A 17,781-nucleotide genomic window follows, 5' to 3' on the forward strand; every position below is an offset into this window, starting at 1 on the left:
AGTATGCCTCCAGTAGTCCTGGAAATCTCACAATCAGACAACTGCTCTTTGCTTCGGTTGCATTCCCTTTACCTCATATTTTGAAAATGTAGGTAAAAGAAATTTGCCTACTGCCCTCAATTACTGCAACCCTGTACTATCCATTGTTCAATCACTGAAAAGAGTTGCTTCATTTATTTCTACCCAGTTATGGTTATTGGTGATAGGAAAGTTATTCTATCAGCTGTTCCATGATGTCTAAATCACAGAATTATATAAATCTTTGAGAAGATAGCATAGAGAGGAATATATTTAAGATCTTGGAATAACAATGGGCTTCTTAACATTTAATTCTTTAACATATTGATTTAAATTAATGTTAATTTAACATTTAATTCTTTAACATGTTAAAGAATTAAACACGAAGGAAATTTTTGATAAAGTTCATCACATTAAATTAAGGATTCTATCCATCAGAAGATTCCCTAAAGAGAATAAAAAGACAAGGAATTGTAGTGGGGGAAGATATTTGTAATGTAGAAGATGACAATGCAGTAATAAGATGATGTAAAGAATGGACTTATGGCTTGGGTAAGATAAATATGACATACTTTCTGAAATGTTCCCAGATGTTTATCATTAAAAAATCCACTAAGATCACTAAGAAAAACCAATAGACATCATTTTTCAACAAAACTAATTGACAAGGTATAAAGTACAAAATGTAAATAGATGGAATCAAACTATGGGGAATCACAGTATTTTGGCAAGACTTGGCAGGTTTTGCAGATGTGAGGAGTTAGCAGAGTAAGGAAAAGGGGAAATTATATGTGTCCTAAGACCTCCAGAAAACAAATTACCAATAAATATCCATAAAGTAAGAAGAACCCCAATCTGCAGTCCTCTCCAAATAGGTCAGAGAACCACTGGCAAAACAGAAGCCTCCACTGGTTTCAATATGTGGGTGAGTACAAAAAGACACGAGCACTAAGATGTTGCAAGAAATCAGAGGGGGCTGAGGAAGTCTAACCCTCAAGGAAATTAAAACCAAACAAATAAAAATGGACAAAAACAAAACTATTTCAGAAGGACAGAAATCATCCTAGGGGAAAATCTGCTGGGAATAGAATCCAGTTAAGATGAAACTAACCCAAAACTATTAATCATCTACCTTGCTTAAATCCCTACTCTTCCTCATGTACCATAATGGCTTTCCTGCACTCCTAGGAATTAGTGAAGATATAGTGTCTATTATACCTGAGATGCTCAATTACATCCTTTCCCCCAATGCATAGTCACCTTGGTAAATGGACACTGGTCCCTTTAGGGGAAGGTTATGACTTCTCTATCTATACTTCTGCCACGCTATTGGGAACTTTCTTCAGGGGACTAAGTCTCCCCTTCTTTTCAGGTCACTCTGGGGCTACAAACTCACATTTTTGAAATTGGCTGAGTGCCCAGGACTTTTCATTTTAGTCATTCAAGTTGAACTTCCATTCAACAGATTTACAGTCTTTTCTTCTTTAATTGACTGCTCAGTGATTTCAGTCCTGGGACACCATAACAATTAGGTATTGTCAAAGATCACATCTTCCAGTTACTTTGACTTTGGCTGTGGTGCCATTGAAGTAATCATGCCCACCTTGTCTCTGCTACTTCGGTGATGCTACATGACCCTTACTTCTCTGTGATCCTATTATTCCCATTGAATTCTGGGAACCTATTTCAGGGTCAACATTTCCCATTGTCATTTCTTTTCTTTTTTTTTTTTTTTTAAGATTTTATTTTTTTGACAGAGAGATCACAAGCAGGCAGAGAGGCAGGCGGGTGGGGGGGGAAGCAGACTCCCCACTCAGCAGAGAGCCTGATGCGGGGCTCAATCCCAGGACCCTGAGATCATGACCAGAGCTGAAGGCAGAGGCTTAACCCACTGAGCCACCCAGGCGCCGTCTCATTGTCATTTCTGATGCACACACAGAGAATAGACACAGAAGTCCATCAAGAATGTCAGTGATGGGGCGCCTGGGTGGCTCAGTGGGTTAAACCGCTACCTTCGGCTCAGGTCATGATCTCAGGGTCCTGGGATCGAGTCCCACATCGGGCGCTCTGCTCAGCAGGGAGCCTGTAACCCTTCCTCTCTCTCTGCCTGCCTCTCTGCCTATTTGTCATCTCTCTCTCTGTCAAATAAATAAATAAAATCTTTAATAAAATGTTTTAAAAAAAAAAAAGAATGTCAATGATGACTTCACTAATATGTTTCCCAAAGATTTGATAAAGGGAGTATTTGAATATTTTCTGGACTCTCCAGTAGATGTAGTAGGTCAATGAGCAGGTCTTACATGGTAAATCTATCCAGCATTGCAGTCTCCCTAAACTTTTGGCAACTCCACATATGGTATACCAAGCAAGTTCTGGCCTCTCAATTTTGTTCAGTGTTGGCCACGTGTGAGTCCAAGTTTCAGACAGCCGAGGGAACTCTATTAACTGCTCCTAGCCTTCATAGCCAGCAACTGAATCTAAAGTCTCTGCTTAGTGCTTCATATCAGTAGATTCAGCCAAATCCAACAGTATATTCCCCCCACCTTGATCAAACATTTTCACACATAATCCTTAGGTTTCTCTCAATATACATTGACAAAATTTTACATTACTTTTATGTGTGTGATGTCTCCTCTTAGGTCACATTTCATAGTTGAGCCCTGGGGCCTATTGGGACTTGAAACTGAACGTAGACCTACAAGCAGTAAGAGGTGGTAAGTGTGAAAATGTTGAAAAAGATCAGCAATTGCCTACAAGACAGCTGCCTTCAGGTGAGGCCAATACAGGTTCTCCAAGCAAGGGATATCTAGCCTCAAGGGAGGGAGGTTGCTCTTGTCTAGTAGAACTTAGAGCTTCAAGGTCCTCACCCTCTTTGGAACCTGCCCATGTGTCCCCATTCCAATTTTCAGGATCGTCCCACTCTTTGACAATCAATGACCTAAATTTAACATAATGACATAAATTTAAAATAAATTTAGCATAACATAAGTTACTTAACATAAGTGAATTCACTTTGCTTTTTAATTCAACCACCCACAGAATTAAACTTGGGATATGGCTTTAGAAATGACCTGAGAATACAGAAGACAAGGGTTTCATGTAAGATGATTGCAACTCTCTTCTCCTTTACCTAGACTTTGAGATGGCAATTGAAGGGTCTCATCTCATCATTTTCCTTCTTCAAATTCTTCAGAGCACTGGTGGTTATAACACAACTGATGAATCATTGAACATTATGTGAAAAGTTAATGACATACTATATGTTGGCTGACTATATTTAAATGAAAAAAAAAACAGTAACCAGTCAATACTCTAATTTCATTAAAATATGTCAACAGCTACTTAGTTACAAGTCAGAGTCTTGACTTCTAGAGGCATTTTAACCACAGGTGATTTCAAGTAATAATTTAAGTCACAGTTTTGCCATTGCAATCGATGGATTACCAGTGTCCCCTTCATACCCGTGCCTTTATGAGAACCAACATTGATTCACTTTAATCCAATTGGAGATAAAAAGTGATAGATTATCACACTGAAGATTCTGTTACCCTAAACCACTTCTGATACCAGTAACTATGTTTATGGGGCTGAATGAGGGAAACAGAACCATGAGTTGTGAGATAAAAATACTTAGGATAACTAAAACCACACAATTTTGGGAGGATCTGCAAGTGAAATTCTGGGAAAGAAGTTGGGAAATTAGAGAAAGTGTCACTGACCAGGCAACCTGGGAAGCCAAGTATGCCCAGGTGCTAAGTGGTATTCTGGAGAGAAAGCTCCCAGGGAGATGTATGAGAAGGTGTGCCTGTTTAACTACTGCTTCCACCGTGACGATGGTCCTGGGGCAGCTGACAGTCAACAGAGTTAGCAAACAGCTGGGTGTGGAGTATAGGAGAGCAAATACAAACTAGAACATATTGGCATCTCTGCACGTGTTAGTCACCACATCTAACCAATGGCCTTCAGAGAAAAAAGACTAATTCTACTTTTCCAGTCTTGTGATTCTTTTGACCAATCCTAACTAGCAACCATACAGAAAAGGACATTCTAGGAAATGGACTCACAGCTCTAACAGGTGACACACTTCAGGCCATGATGAAGGCATGGAAGAAAAACAGCCACAAAGCAATATGTGGGGTGTGTGTGTGTGTGTGTGTGTGTGTGTGTGTGTACATACATATATCTTATACAAAAATGCCTGAGAATCCAATAAAAAGAACTTGAATAGAGGCTTTACAAAAAATCCAAATGACTGGTAAATATGGAGAAATGCTCAAATTCATTAATAATTAGAAAAATGCAAATTAAAGCCATGAGATACCACCAAACACCCACAAGATCAGCAGAATAAAGGTAATTTTGGCACTACCAAATGTTGGTGAGATGTATATGTAGCAACAGGAAGTCAAATTATGAGTGGGTATGCAAATTAGTGTAACCACTTTGGAAAACATTTTAACATTTAACATTATTTTAGAACATCTGAAGTTACAAGTACATTATACAGCAATTCCTAAGTATTTTTTCCTAAAGATATTTGGGTATATGTGTATCAGCTTACACATACAAAAGTGTTCTTATAACATTGCTCATAGTAGCAAAAAAGAAACAACTCAAATAGCCATCAATAGTAAACAGATGAATTGTAGTATATTCTCATAATGGAATACTATACAACAATAAAAAGGAGTAAACAATATGTCAACATAGGTGAATCTTATATGAGAACACTGAAAGAAGCAGGACAAAATCATATACGCAATCTATTTATTTAATGTACAAAAAAGCCCGGGATAAATTCAAAATATATAGGAACTTATTCATGAATGATAAAATTAAAATTAAAAAAATCAAGAAAAGGATTACCATATAAGTCAGGATAATGGCTACTTTGAGGAGGGAGGAAAGATGTGTGATTAGAAAAAGACTTGATTCCTATTTCTTATGATCTGATGTTTTCATTTTCTTTATGTATGTCAGTTTGCAGTTGGAGCTTGGAGCAGAATTGTTCCTGGAGATACAAATTTGAGAATCAGCTCTGAAAAGCAGTTAAAGTGAAGGGAACTTTCATGATATGTAATAAGATGATGTAGAGAAAAGAGAGGAGGGCCCAGGGCTAAGTTTTGAGGAGCATTAAGGGCCCTGCACTCAAGGGAAAGACAGGGCAAGAAACAGAGAATATCAAATGAAGTAGGAAAGTCTTGTGTCTGTTAGTCTAAGACAAAAGAGGTTTTTTTTTACAAGTAGGAACTGGTCACTTACAGAAGAGTCCATTATCTCAACAAGGGTTATCTCAGTGGAGTGGCAGAGACAGAAGGCATGATAGGACATCTTAAAGAATTCATCAGGGACTGAGCAGCTAGAAAGCACTGTCACTTACAAGATACTTACAATAGTGGATAAAATACTAGAGCAGTTTTAATGCATCCCTCAGGCTGGGAAGAAAGTGAGGAATACTTTCAATGGCCAAGAATCACGTAAGCCTGGATCCCTTCTGATGAACTATGCCAAAAGGAGGACTAAATTACTCTTCTAGTCTCCCCGTAGAAAATATTACAAAATCATTAACATGTAAAGAGATGTGGCCAAAAATGTCAGAAAAAAAATTATTGAGATGACTGGATTTAATTATCTTTGTTAGTATTTGTCATATTTTTAGAATTTTAGCTATTTCTTTTGCTATACCAGTAAGTATTAACTTTCCTACATAATTTTACATTGTTCATTTCAAAGCTCCTCTTCCCACAAAAATTGGATCTTTGGACCCCTAAAATTTAATTCAGGCCAGTAAGCTGGGAAAAGATCACAAAGCCCAGGAAATAGAAAAAGCATCAGGAAGAAGGGGAAAAAACCTTTTTCCCAAGGAAGGCAGTAAAGAAACCTGTCTTTTTCATCCTTTGCTCTGGATGGAGGGAGACATTCACAGCCACAAGCTGCTTATCTGGGTATATGGTTGGAGGCTAGAAGTGACATTGCATCCGTGGTCTGAAAAATCTCAAGATGAGAACTTTTTCCTTTGAAGTGGTGCCAGACTGATAGCGGCAGCAGGAATCTGGCAGCAGGAGCAAACTCAAATCCTTTGTGTGGCAAGCAACTTATCCCCAGAAGGACTGAAAATAGAAAATGAAAAGTGTTGGCCCTCAGCAGCATGGGTTTTAAATTGATTTTCTATAAGCCATGACCAAGAGGTAAATATAAACATTTGCAGAAATTGGCGTAAAGAGCCCTTTCCGATGTCGATGGTGGAAAAGAATTTGCCCCCGTTTTTACGGCAGTTAAGCCTTAGGAAAGGGAGAATTTTAGAAAGTAGAAGGGTTGAAATAGCATGACAGGATCCCATTTATCAGATTGTTAAAGCTTCCAATAATGTGGCCTTGAAATATCTTTAGAAACTCTCCCTTTTCCCACATTGAGGTGGGTACAGATGGGCACTGCCTAGATTCCCTTGGTAGGGGGCATTCCTGCATCAGGGTCTGCCTCAGGGAAAAGGGTTGTTTCATCCAAAGGCATGCCCATCCTGGGGCCCCACAGAAGTGTGGGATAAATAAGGTCCTGCCATTTTGGCCCAGACCAGGGCCATGCATGCTCCCGAGTTCCCTGCTGGGTTGGCAAAGGCTTTGATCCTAAGTCTTGTCCTTCTCTCGTTATCCAGTCCTGGCTTCCCCCATCACTTCCGCAGATTATCTTCTGTTTTCTGCGCACAAACTCTGCCTCAGTGTGAGCTTCTAGAAAAATGGAGTCAATGACACGTCTGCCCAATTAGATGGGATTACGTTTCTCAAGTATATTGATGCAAAAATAGAACCAACTTCATTTAGTAAGCAATTACCTCTCATTACAGGCTAATAAACGTGTGTTCTGGTTAATAAATGTCTATAATCAGCTTCATTCACCCAAACTAGTTCATCTAGGTATGATCCTCCTGGTTAATAGTACTCAAAAAAGCAAGGAAGAATGATTGAACTAGAGGGTCTCCTACATGAAAATTTACTAACAATTTTGTTAAAATTGTCTATGCCTTCACTAGTGCATGTATATTGGGCATTCTTTTGATCACTTTATTGATAATTTAGAAGTGCTTCTAGTTCAAGAAGGGATAGTTACAGTGCAATGACTTGATTGTTGTCTTCTAAATTCCCAGTAGGTGGTGTCATAATACTGTATTTAGGGATTTTTTTTTTTTTAATAAAGTGGGAAAAAATGCTAATATACTTGCTCAAATATATGTACTCTCATTTTAAAAGCTTCTTTACTCTTTCTTCTTAAGTGGCACTATTAAAAACCCCATAATTCTTCGTGAAATGTTTCAGTTGATATTTTTATAAAAAGCATGTGCCGAGTGACAGCCTTTTATTCTTTTATTCTCTGGAGTTATATAAGACTACGCAATCAATCAGAAGAGTAGGAGGGCCAAAATGTTTCCAGAAACTTTCCCCCAGAATCTCTCTTTTTGCTCTCATATCTTGGACTACGGAAAAAGAAACTGTTCTTGTTCTGGAATTCAAACAGGAATGCAGGACCTGTCATCATAACCATTATAACCTTTATTTTTGCACTCAAAAAGTTTTCTACTTTTAGCTACTCTTTTGAACTATCTACATCATAAGTGATTGACCTTGCTGGACATCCAGCTATTTATAGCTGAATTGAATGCAGTCTTAATTTTCCTACCTTACACTTCTAGTAATGATTACATTTGCTTTGGCTGTACAGCACATGCTAATGCATCATAGTTATAACACAGAGGATAGTCTGACTTGTGTGAGAATGACTCTCAACATACTCTGTAACATTTCATATTCTCAGTGTCTCCCCAGCTAGATTATACACCCTTTGAAGACATGGATTAGTGGGATTTGTTTGTTTGTTTGGTAATCTCACAAAGCCTATTTTAAACTACGCAAAAATACACAGTTGTTTGGAAAATGTTTGTTAAATAAATGTGCTACTATTTAAATTTAAATGATTAACTTCTCCTTGAAATATTCCTACACCCCAGAGATTAGGTATCTACAGCATGAGGTCTATTATTTTGGTAATTTAATGCTTGTCATCCTTCAGTGGTCAGGAATCTGAAGATGTATGCTCCCCATAGGGTTTGGTCTTTAATGAAATGATGTAAATTACTTTGAAAAAGTTCCAAGTATTTCACTTATATTTTTAAAAGTCTGCTAACGAAGTTAGAGCATTTTTAACTGTCCTGAAATTAGAAAAATTAAGATGAGATAATTTTAAGTTAAAAAAATAGTTCTCAAAAAATACGGAGATATGGGGCGCCTGGGTGGCTCAGTGGGTTAAGCCGCTGCCTTCGGCTCAGGTCATGATCTCAGGGTCCTGGGATCGAGTCCCGCATCGGGCTCTCTGCTCAGCAGGGAGCCTGCTTCCTCCTCTCTCTCTCTGCCTGCCTCTCTGCCTACTTGTAATCTCTCTCTGTCAAATAAATAAGTAAAAAATCTTTAAAAAAAAATACGGAGATATCTCACTACTTTGAAGAAAATGTTAAACACTTAGGCCTGCAAAAGGGCAGAAATTAAGGCAGTCTCAGGGACTTAGCCATAAGGACCATTGACATTCCCTAGTGAAGTTGTCTCTAGACATTATCACTGAGTTTAGTGGCTTAAAGAACTATTTCCTGAAGGCTCCATGGGAGCTCTCTGGATTTGAATGTACATTATAATGGCTACCAGTGTACAGAAATAATGGTATTTCTCCTTGAAAGCCAAGATCCATTACCCCAGGTGTTATAGTTGGATTGTGTTTCCTTAAAACCCATATGTTGAAGTTGCAACTTCGCATTACCTCAGAATAGGGCTGTATTTGTAGATACGGTTATTAAAGAGTAATTACGAGAAAATGCAGTGATTAAAGAGGGCCCTAAAGCAGTATGGCTGTGGACTTAAAAGAAGAAGAAATCTATACACAGACATGTAGAGCTGGAGGATCATGGGAAGACACAGGGAGAAGATGGCCATTTATGGGGCCCAGCAGAGAAGCCTCAGAGGAAACCAATCTTATCAACACCTTGTTCTTGGGCTTGTAATCTCCATAAATGGGAGAGATTAAATTTCCATTTTTAACCCACTCAAATTGTCATACTCTGTTATAGTAACCTAGCAAATGAATATACCGGCCAATGTTTGGGTGATCTTTTTGGTTTCTTCCTTTACTGCAAATGTTCCCAAATCTTTGCTTTGCTTAAAAATGGAAGAGGAACTTTGTAGAATGCAAATCTGGGCACCACACACCAAGATTGGGTCAGCAGATTTGATTCTAAACACGGTGGTCTCTAGTGGCATGCATAGGCCAATATTATTGTCATTGGATTCCATAAACCTTGGGGGAAAGTGACTCTTCCTTGAGGTAAAAACAAAATAACACCAAAAACAAACAAAAATAACTCTCCCAAATTGATTCAGAAACCTAAGGGCAAGAACTAAAATTTTGAGTGGAGTTTTTATTTCTGGGAATGATATAATCCGTTGATTCAAAGCAGTCATTCCTGCTTGGAAAAGAAAAAAAAAAACTGCACAAAATAAAGTATATATAGCCATGTGAAGGCATTGGAGAACCACCTAAGTAATGAAGACTGAGGATTTGTACAGGCTTGAATCCAGGAAAGAATCAAGTTGGGTAAGTCCAGCCGCAGGCGCTGCTTTTCTCTTCAATGCATTTACCAATTCCTAAAGAGGCAGATCCTGCGAGGTGTAGCTGAGCAGTGCTTTCGGCTGACTTAGGGAGCTTGAAAGGATGGGAAGGATTGAAGTTCAGGACCCACATAGAGGGAGAGACCTTGGAAAACACCTTGTGCTGGCACTTTGAAAGGCTCTACTCCCAAGAACAAGAGTAAACAGAAATAGGCTCTCAGAGGGACTAAAGCTCATGTTTGAGTCTTTTCAATGACTGATGAGATGACTGTGAATTGTTAGCACCTCAAGCTGGGTTGCCTGCTACAAATAAAAGATACATCATTCAGGAGGGCCTAGGTAGCTCAGATTAAACATCTGCCTTCGGTTCAGGTCATGATCCCGGGGTCCTAAGATGGAGCTCCCTATCTGACGCCCTGCTCGGTGGGAAGCCTGCTCCTCCCTCTCCCACTCCCCCTGCTTATGATCCCTCTCTCGCTGTCTCTCTCTCTCTCCGTCAAAAAAATAAATTCTTTTAAAATAATACATCATTCAGAGTCTGATATGATCTCTTCAAACTTTGCATATAATATCAAGCAAGTTGAATCAGACAGCAAATAAGTACAACAAAAAGTAGCAGGAAAGAAGACATGATCTTGGATTTAAAGGATGACAAAAAGTCATTAGAAAAAGACCTGTGGGAGAACCAGATCATGCAAAGATCGTGCAAGGTTTTTAAAAATAAGTGTTATAAATAAGTTCAAGAAAGGAATTCTTTGGCAAAACAGAAAATTTCAGATGCCCATTAGAAATGTAAGAAAGAATGAAGAGCAAAATAAAAAGTAAATATGTGGGATAAAGAACACTTCCGGAATGGCAGAATAAAAACCTCTGAAAATATATTCCTCCAGAAAAAACTATGAGAACATTACAGAAAATAATCAAAACCAACTTTTTTAGCACTTGGGAAGCTAATCAGAGGATTGTAACAATCTGAGGAATGTATATTCTTTAAAAATGACAGTTTAGCTAAGAAGAATGAGTTCTGTGGCGTTTTAACCTGCCTGCCCTATTCTCATTCCCCTCCTCTTGCTCCATACTAGCCTTGAAAGCCAGGGGCCAAGGAGCACTGAAGGGGACAGAATGGGTTTGGTATTCTCTAAAACCTTCATCTCCCAATAATTGTTACTACTTCATCTGTCTGGCAGCTACCCACAAAGTCCACTTCAAAGGACTTATCTTTAGTTGGATTGACTCAGAATTTGCTCATTGGGAAAGGTCCTATGCTTAGAGCCTTTGTGAAGAACAATCAGTGGCAATTATTTAACTTCCAGGTAGCTGACTGAGGTGGTGATACCAGCTGGGACAAACAAGAGGCTGGCCCAGAAACATAAAAGGAAAATTTGGAGAATAAGATGTTTATATGGGGTTTTAAAAAGCTCTGACATAGTCCTGGGGATGTAGAAGGTCAGGCACTTCGGCAAGACTATGGTCTGTCCAGGCCAGGAAAGATCTAAGAAGACTTTAATCTCTCACAAAAGAAAATCAAGCAGAGTATGATGGTTTTGGTATATTGAGAAAGCAGAAATTAGAAGCACAGAGGCTGAGATGGCTAGAATTTGTGCAGCAGAATACATTTAAAGAAGAGGGCCATTTTGAGTTTGTTCAGAAGTTAGAGACACGGATTTTATGTTCTTTTGCTGTCTCTTTCCTTCCCATAGTCTTTTCTTACTTCGGTGATATATTCCTGGTATCAGTTTTCTGGCTCCTCTCAGCCAAAAATTCAGTGTGATTTTTTTTTACAAGTGCCCCCCGCTAGGACTGGATAGCCTCAAAGACTGCAATTAAGTCTCCTACTAATTGCTCTACTCATTCCCTTGAGGGTATACTACATATCCAGTTCTGTCTGCTTCAGTTCACTCTCTGTTGCCTTTCTGTAGCAGTCAAGTTTTATAGGTGCTTCTTGTGAGGTATGTCCTCTGATAGAACATTACTCCACCATTAATGGAAACCTTCTGATTGATTAATCTCTGGAATTCTGAAAAAAAAATTGATACTGACAAATACCTGATAGAAAATTTGTAAAAAGTTGCATGGAGCACTGGACGTGTTGCTTAGACAATGAATTTTGGAACCCTGAAATAAAATAAAATAAATTATTTAAAAAATGGAAACCTAAAAAAAAAAAAAGTAACATCTGTGTGTACATCTAATTTACTCTGAATATAAAGGCACTGATAAGATTAATGTTAATTTGAACAAGTACATGTAAGGGCATATCAAATATGCCCAAGTCCCTAGTTAGCGTAAAGTGCTTAGCCTGACACCCAATAGACAAGAACAACGTTGGACTCCCTGCCTGTCTCCAGAATGCACTGATCTTGCTGAAGACAGTTATGGGAGGTTATTATGACCACCTACTTCTGCTTGGGTAGAGAATACTTGTGAACAAATGATCAACTGGAAATAAACAATAGCCAAAGGAAATAAAATGCCTGGTCAAATAGTAAACATGAAGTAGTACATATCTTCCCAGCCTATCAGCTGTCATGGCTTATTGTTTAATAGATTGACTGCTTAATTAGTTTGTTGAATGAAAATAAATGCATTTTATAACAATAAGTAGTTTCCTTGGTTATTTCTTTTAACTGTCATCCTCAGCCAGATCTCTGTAAACTGTGGTAGAACCTAAATTTGTGTACAAATTAAATTAGCAGATGGCTTAAATACAATAGCCTTGCCATTCCTGTGCTGTGGCTACCTAGTAGTTTAGCTGTATTCCTTTCTTTTAACTTTCAAAATTAGATATTATCATTAATAGTTTATATAAGCAAGTTATTTTATATGTAAAGACACATTAATCATTGTATTTGTTCAAATTTCTTATGTTCCAATGTCATCCTCTAATCAATTTCTTCTTATTGAAGTACATCTGAAGTTCTTCTCATTAAGGTGATAAACATTCAAAGATTGTGATTTCTAAAATGTCTTTACTTCACCTTTGTTCTAGTGATAGAGTTTGGCTAGATACACAATTCTTGGTTGATATGCATTTTCCCCTCACATTTGGTCTTTCTACTGACTTCCGGCTTCCCTTGTTAATGTTGAAAATTCCATCATTAATCTGTCTATCATCAACCAATCTATCATGCCTTGGTAGGTGGTCTGCCTTTTCTCTCTGACATTTTTAAGATCTTCTTTATTTGTTTGGTGTTTGCATTTTCACTACAATATTTCCAGGTGTATATTTCTTTGTATTTTCCCTGTTTTGGAGATACCAGCAGGTATTTTTCTTTCACATAATCATTGAGACACTCAGTTCTTTCTTTTTGTGTCTCAAGGATTCACTCTTCATCATCTTAATCCAGCCAGCAGAAAGGAAAAGAGACAGTTGTGGAGGCACACTAGCTTTTTAGTATCTTTGGCCCAGCATGACATATGTCAATCATTTCCACTCATTTTTCATTGAACAAACACTAGTCACAAGATGACATCTAGATGCTAATAGGTCAGCTGTTTCATAATCCATCTTTTTCTTTCTGGGTATAGAACACATTTATCTTCTCTCCAAGGAAAATAGCCAAAAGTCATTCAGCTCATACATTATTAGACAAAAGTCAAAGCTCTTTAAGTGACGCTCAGTGTTGTAGGCTAAATAATGGCCACCCACAGATACCAGGTCATAATCCCTAGAACATACCAGTGCTATCTTATAAAGGAAAAGAATCTTTGCATATGTGTTTAAATTAAGGATCTTGACATTGGAGATTATTCTGGATTATGTGAAGAAATCTTAGATACAATCACAAGTGTCCCCATGAGAGAGGGGGAAGGAAATTGAGACAGGAGAAGAGAAGACAGACAAGGAGAAGACCATGTAAAGATGGATGCAGAGAATGGAGTGATGGGACCACAGCAAAGGAATAACAGCAACGGCCAACAGCTGGAAGAGGCAAGGTGTGGATAGAGAGTTAAGGACAGAAGAGGGTCGGTTCGGAGCTCATCCTTGACAGGATGATCAAGTATGAGTGCTGCCTGGAGATCCAGAGAAGCTCTTGGTCCAAGCCTTTCCAGAGCCCAACTTCCTGCTAATATTGTAAGATGCCCAAAAACATTAAAGTCAATTTCATACTTGCTTACGTTGGACAGCGTAAGTTTCTGTTGCTTGTAACTAAATAACCTGAAATCTACTAGAAGTTACAAAACTAAATTCTGACATCTTGACGGTATCCTGCACCTGGAGGAGAGGGAGAGAGTGTATGTTTTAATGGGAAAATTATGAAAATAAAGGTTAAGCTACATATTTATTTGGCAAAAGTTGTTCTTTTCTTTAAAGATTTTACTTATTTGAGATAGAAAGAGAAAAGGAACACAAGCAGGGGGAGTGGGGAAGGGAGAAGCAGGCTTCTCTCTGAGCAGGGAGCTGACGTGGGGATTGATCCCAGGACCCTGGGATCATGACCTGAGCCAAAGGCAGACGCTTTACCAATTAAGCCACACAGGTGCCCCAAAAAGTTGTCCTTAATATCTCTAAATATTATTCCAATTCCTTTGTTCTGCATACTTTAAAATGTGTCCATTACTGATAGCACTGGCAGCCTTCTATTCTGGCAGGTTCAGAAGTATTTTAAGTTACAAAATCTAACAGGGAAGCAAATCAACTTCTTTTTAAAAAGTATAGAGTAAATCTTATTTCTTTTGGCCTTTTTACTGATCAATACCTGTGTAGATATTTCAGCAGCATTTCCTCTAAATGAAATCTTCTTTGAAACAGCAGAGATCAACAAATTAGTTTGATAATATTTATTCTATTAAATGGTATATTTATGTTGGCAGCAAGTGGATGCCTTAAAAAAATGTCTATTTAAAGAATAACTGTGGGATCATATTTATTTAAGATAGTGTTTTAGATTTTCTATGTTATTATACCATGGCTTTTTTGGAAACAATTTCATGCTTATATTGGCAGGTACTATTGAAGTAAAAACTGGGTCACCATTCAGAGCTCAGTAAGGAGAGAGGAATCACATACATTTAACAAAGAAAGTTTAATATGAAGAATTAATAACTATAACCAATCCAGATTACTTGCCACAGAAAAAACCAAAGAATAACAGAAGAATAGATACAGAGAAAAACCATTACCTCTAGGCCTGAGAGACAAAGCACAAAGGAACAGATCTGAAAGAGATACTCCCCTGCCCCTGCCCCGCCAATGGAGTGGTTATGGGATGGCTGCGACCCATTTGATGGTGAGGTTCTCTGAGGTAAAATGCCAGCAGAAATTGCCAGAAAGCTGCCTTCCAGGTGCTTGGAAAACTATCAACAGGGAAGTATTACTTCATGGAATTTGTTGGGAAGCGGTCCTCTGAAACAGCCAAGGAAGTTATCCATGGGGAAGTGTCATTCAGCAGAACTCACTGGTGGGGAGGGGACACCCCTGGGTGTCTTGTGCCCTGCTGGATATGGTGTACCACAGGAGCAAACAGAGAAAAAATACACTGGAAGGAAGCCTTGTTTTTCCTGCAGCGTTCTTTCTGGCCGTCTGCTGATAACATTTAACATTGTGTCACCTGAGAAAAGGGAAAGGTTTGCAGGGTCCATCTCCCATATCACAATTAGGGCAACAGAGGGGGGATTTGGAAACGAGAGGTGATTCATTGATAACCGGCACAGGAGAAGTGAGATTGCTTTCTTTTTCCTAAGTGAAAGCAAAGGATATTTTTAAAACTTGGAATACATTGGTTTATCCGATCAGGGAAATCAAGTATTTGAGTAGAATTTTATATAGAGCTTCATATAGGTATTTAAACTGCAAAATATAATTCCTGTATAGGTTTTAGAATATTCCCTGGAAATATTTAGGTACATTTATGCAACAAAAATACTGGAATTCTTAGTTTTAGTCTGTGAAAATGCTCCGTTGGAGAAGAATTTTCTTATAAAAGAGACAGCCTGCCCACAAACAGTCCATTCCCTAAGGGGAAAATCTGTGGTTTCTTAAAAATTGAGTTCAGATTGTATTTGTGTGGTAAAGGCCAAGCTGATTTTTATGTACTGCTGATCCATCCGGACATGGAACTGTATCCCTTCCAACATGACTGATGGGAAGAAATGGGCCATCGGCTGAGGTTGCTTGTACAACACGTTGTAAACTGTAAAAGCAGTATGTAAAAGCTGTTCCATAAGAATTTCTGTTTCGACTTTGCTTTCTCTAATGTCATTTAACTCCCATAAAATCATTCCAGTTCTCCTTTCAGAAATGATCCTTACAAGCTGTTGAAGTGACACAGCAGTGCTCAACAGGTGGGCCAATGAACAATTTACTCCTCATGACTCTCTGAGACTCTTGGAATTTCCTATAAAGTAAAGGATTCTAGGTATCATCTGTAGGAAAACTAGCTCCTGCCCGAGGGTTCTGAACATTGCTACAACATCAGACGACTTCCATATCCCGCCTCCCAGGCCTTTCTCTGGAAATCCTGGCATTTCATCCTACCCTTGTAATGTTCCGAATCCTCATTATCCGGGATTCTTTTGAGGGGACTGCAGAACCAGAGAACTTGACGGGCAGTGGTTTGCTACTTCCCAAGATTTACACAGAAATATGACTGCATCCTAAAAAACAGAAAGAATGTTTTATAAGTTCTTCACTTTTGTGTTTTTTTCACTTTTCCAGGGTTTACCCAACAACATAAGGACTAACCTTATCTCAAAGTTAATTCATAAAGATTTAACCATCACTACCATGTTTCCCAATTGTGCACAATCATTTATAATTTAAGCAGAAAGGAAATACAGCATGGGGAAAGTTAAAAAGTGTTTGTATCTCATATTTCCATCTAAACTGTATCGCTAGAAGAGGGGATGTTTCAGATACCAGAAAATTGAGCATGGGCTGCTTAGCCCATGCTGATTTCTGTAAAGTTTCTATAATAGTGTTGTTATCTAATTAAGTACTATAGCTTCTCCCTCTTTAAATTAATCCCCCCCAAACTCCTCATCTTTTAATTACTGTAAAAACTGGTTTCATTTTGCTTGCGAGTAATTTTCTGCTTCCTACATTTTTGTGGTTTGCTAATTTGGAAAGAATTATAATCAGTGTATTCTACCAGAAAAAACTGCAATAACGACAGAGTCCCGGGTAGAAAAGTTCCATTTTCTGTGTTTTGGGCAGCTTTCAAGAACTTGATTCACAGTTCGTTGGTTCAGTCAGATGGTCTTATTTGTTTTATAAGACAAGAGACAATTCCTTACACATATGGTAATATGTTAGAGCTGCAACATAAGAAAAGAACTAATTTCCTCCCTCCCTCCCTTCCTTCCTTCCTTCCTTTGGCTTTCTATTCAGGCTGAATATTCTCCTTCTTTTTCACTTACAGGACCCTCCCTGAGATTTATAAAACTCCAATTAAAACTGATAAAAACAGAGAATGATAATTTTATCTTTTTATATTTGTTTAAGTGAAAAATTAAGTCATCCACAATTTTTTTTTTCTCTTGAGATTAAAAACCAGGTGAAAGATATCATGTTAAGACAAATGACCATGCAACTGAAGCTATCCAATGGTTTTGAAACCCTAGCAGTGTCTGCCAACTCTTGCTTTTAAGAGTGGAGAGGTTTATGAGAACTTTTATAGTCTTATCTTGGAGGGAAAAACAATCTATAAAAAGCCTTGTATTGCTTCTGAATCATGACATTATCTCATAAATAAAGACTCAATAAAATTTGACTGTAAAAGGAGAGAGAGAAGGAATACTATTTATAGTGAAATGGTATCTTAAAGACTATCAAATTCAATGAAATAATTTGGGTTGTTTTTTTTTTTTTCAAAGAACTAGGTACAGAAAACTCTTTAAGGAAGGAAAGTACTTCGGTGCAATACAAAGTTGGCCATTTAACTTAAAGTTTGATGGCCTACTTGTCTTTTGTGTTGTGTATCATCTTGATAGTAACATGCCTGGATATTTGGCTAAACGTTATTTCTGGATGTGTCTGTGAAAATGGTTCCAGATAACATTAGCATTTGAATTGATAGACTCAGTAGAATGGATTGCCTTCCCCCACATGGATGTGCATCATCCAATCCATTAATAGGACAAAATAGGTGGAAGAAGGGAAAATTTGCCCTTTCACCTG

This window comes from Mustela erminea, chromosome 1, assembly GCF_009829155.1.
Source record: "Mustela erminea isolate mMusErm1 chromosome 1, mMusErm1.Pri, whole genome shotgun sequence".
In the NCBI taxonomy this organism is placed as follows: domain Eukaryota; kingdom Metazoa; phylum Chordata; class Mammalia; order Carnivora; family Mustelidae; genus Mustela; species Mustela erminea.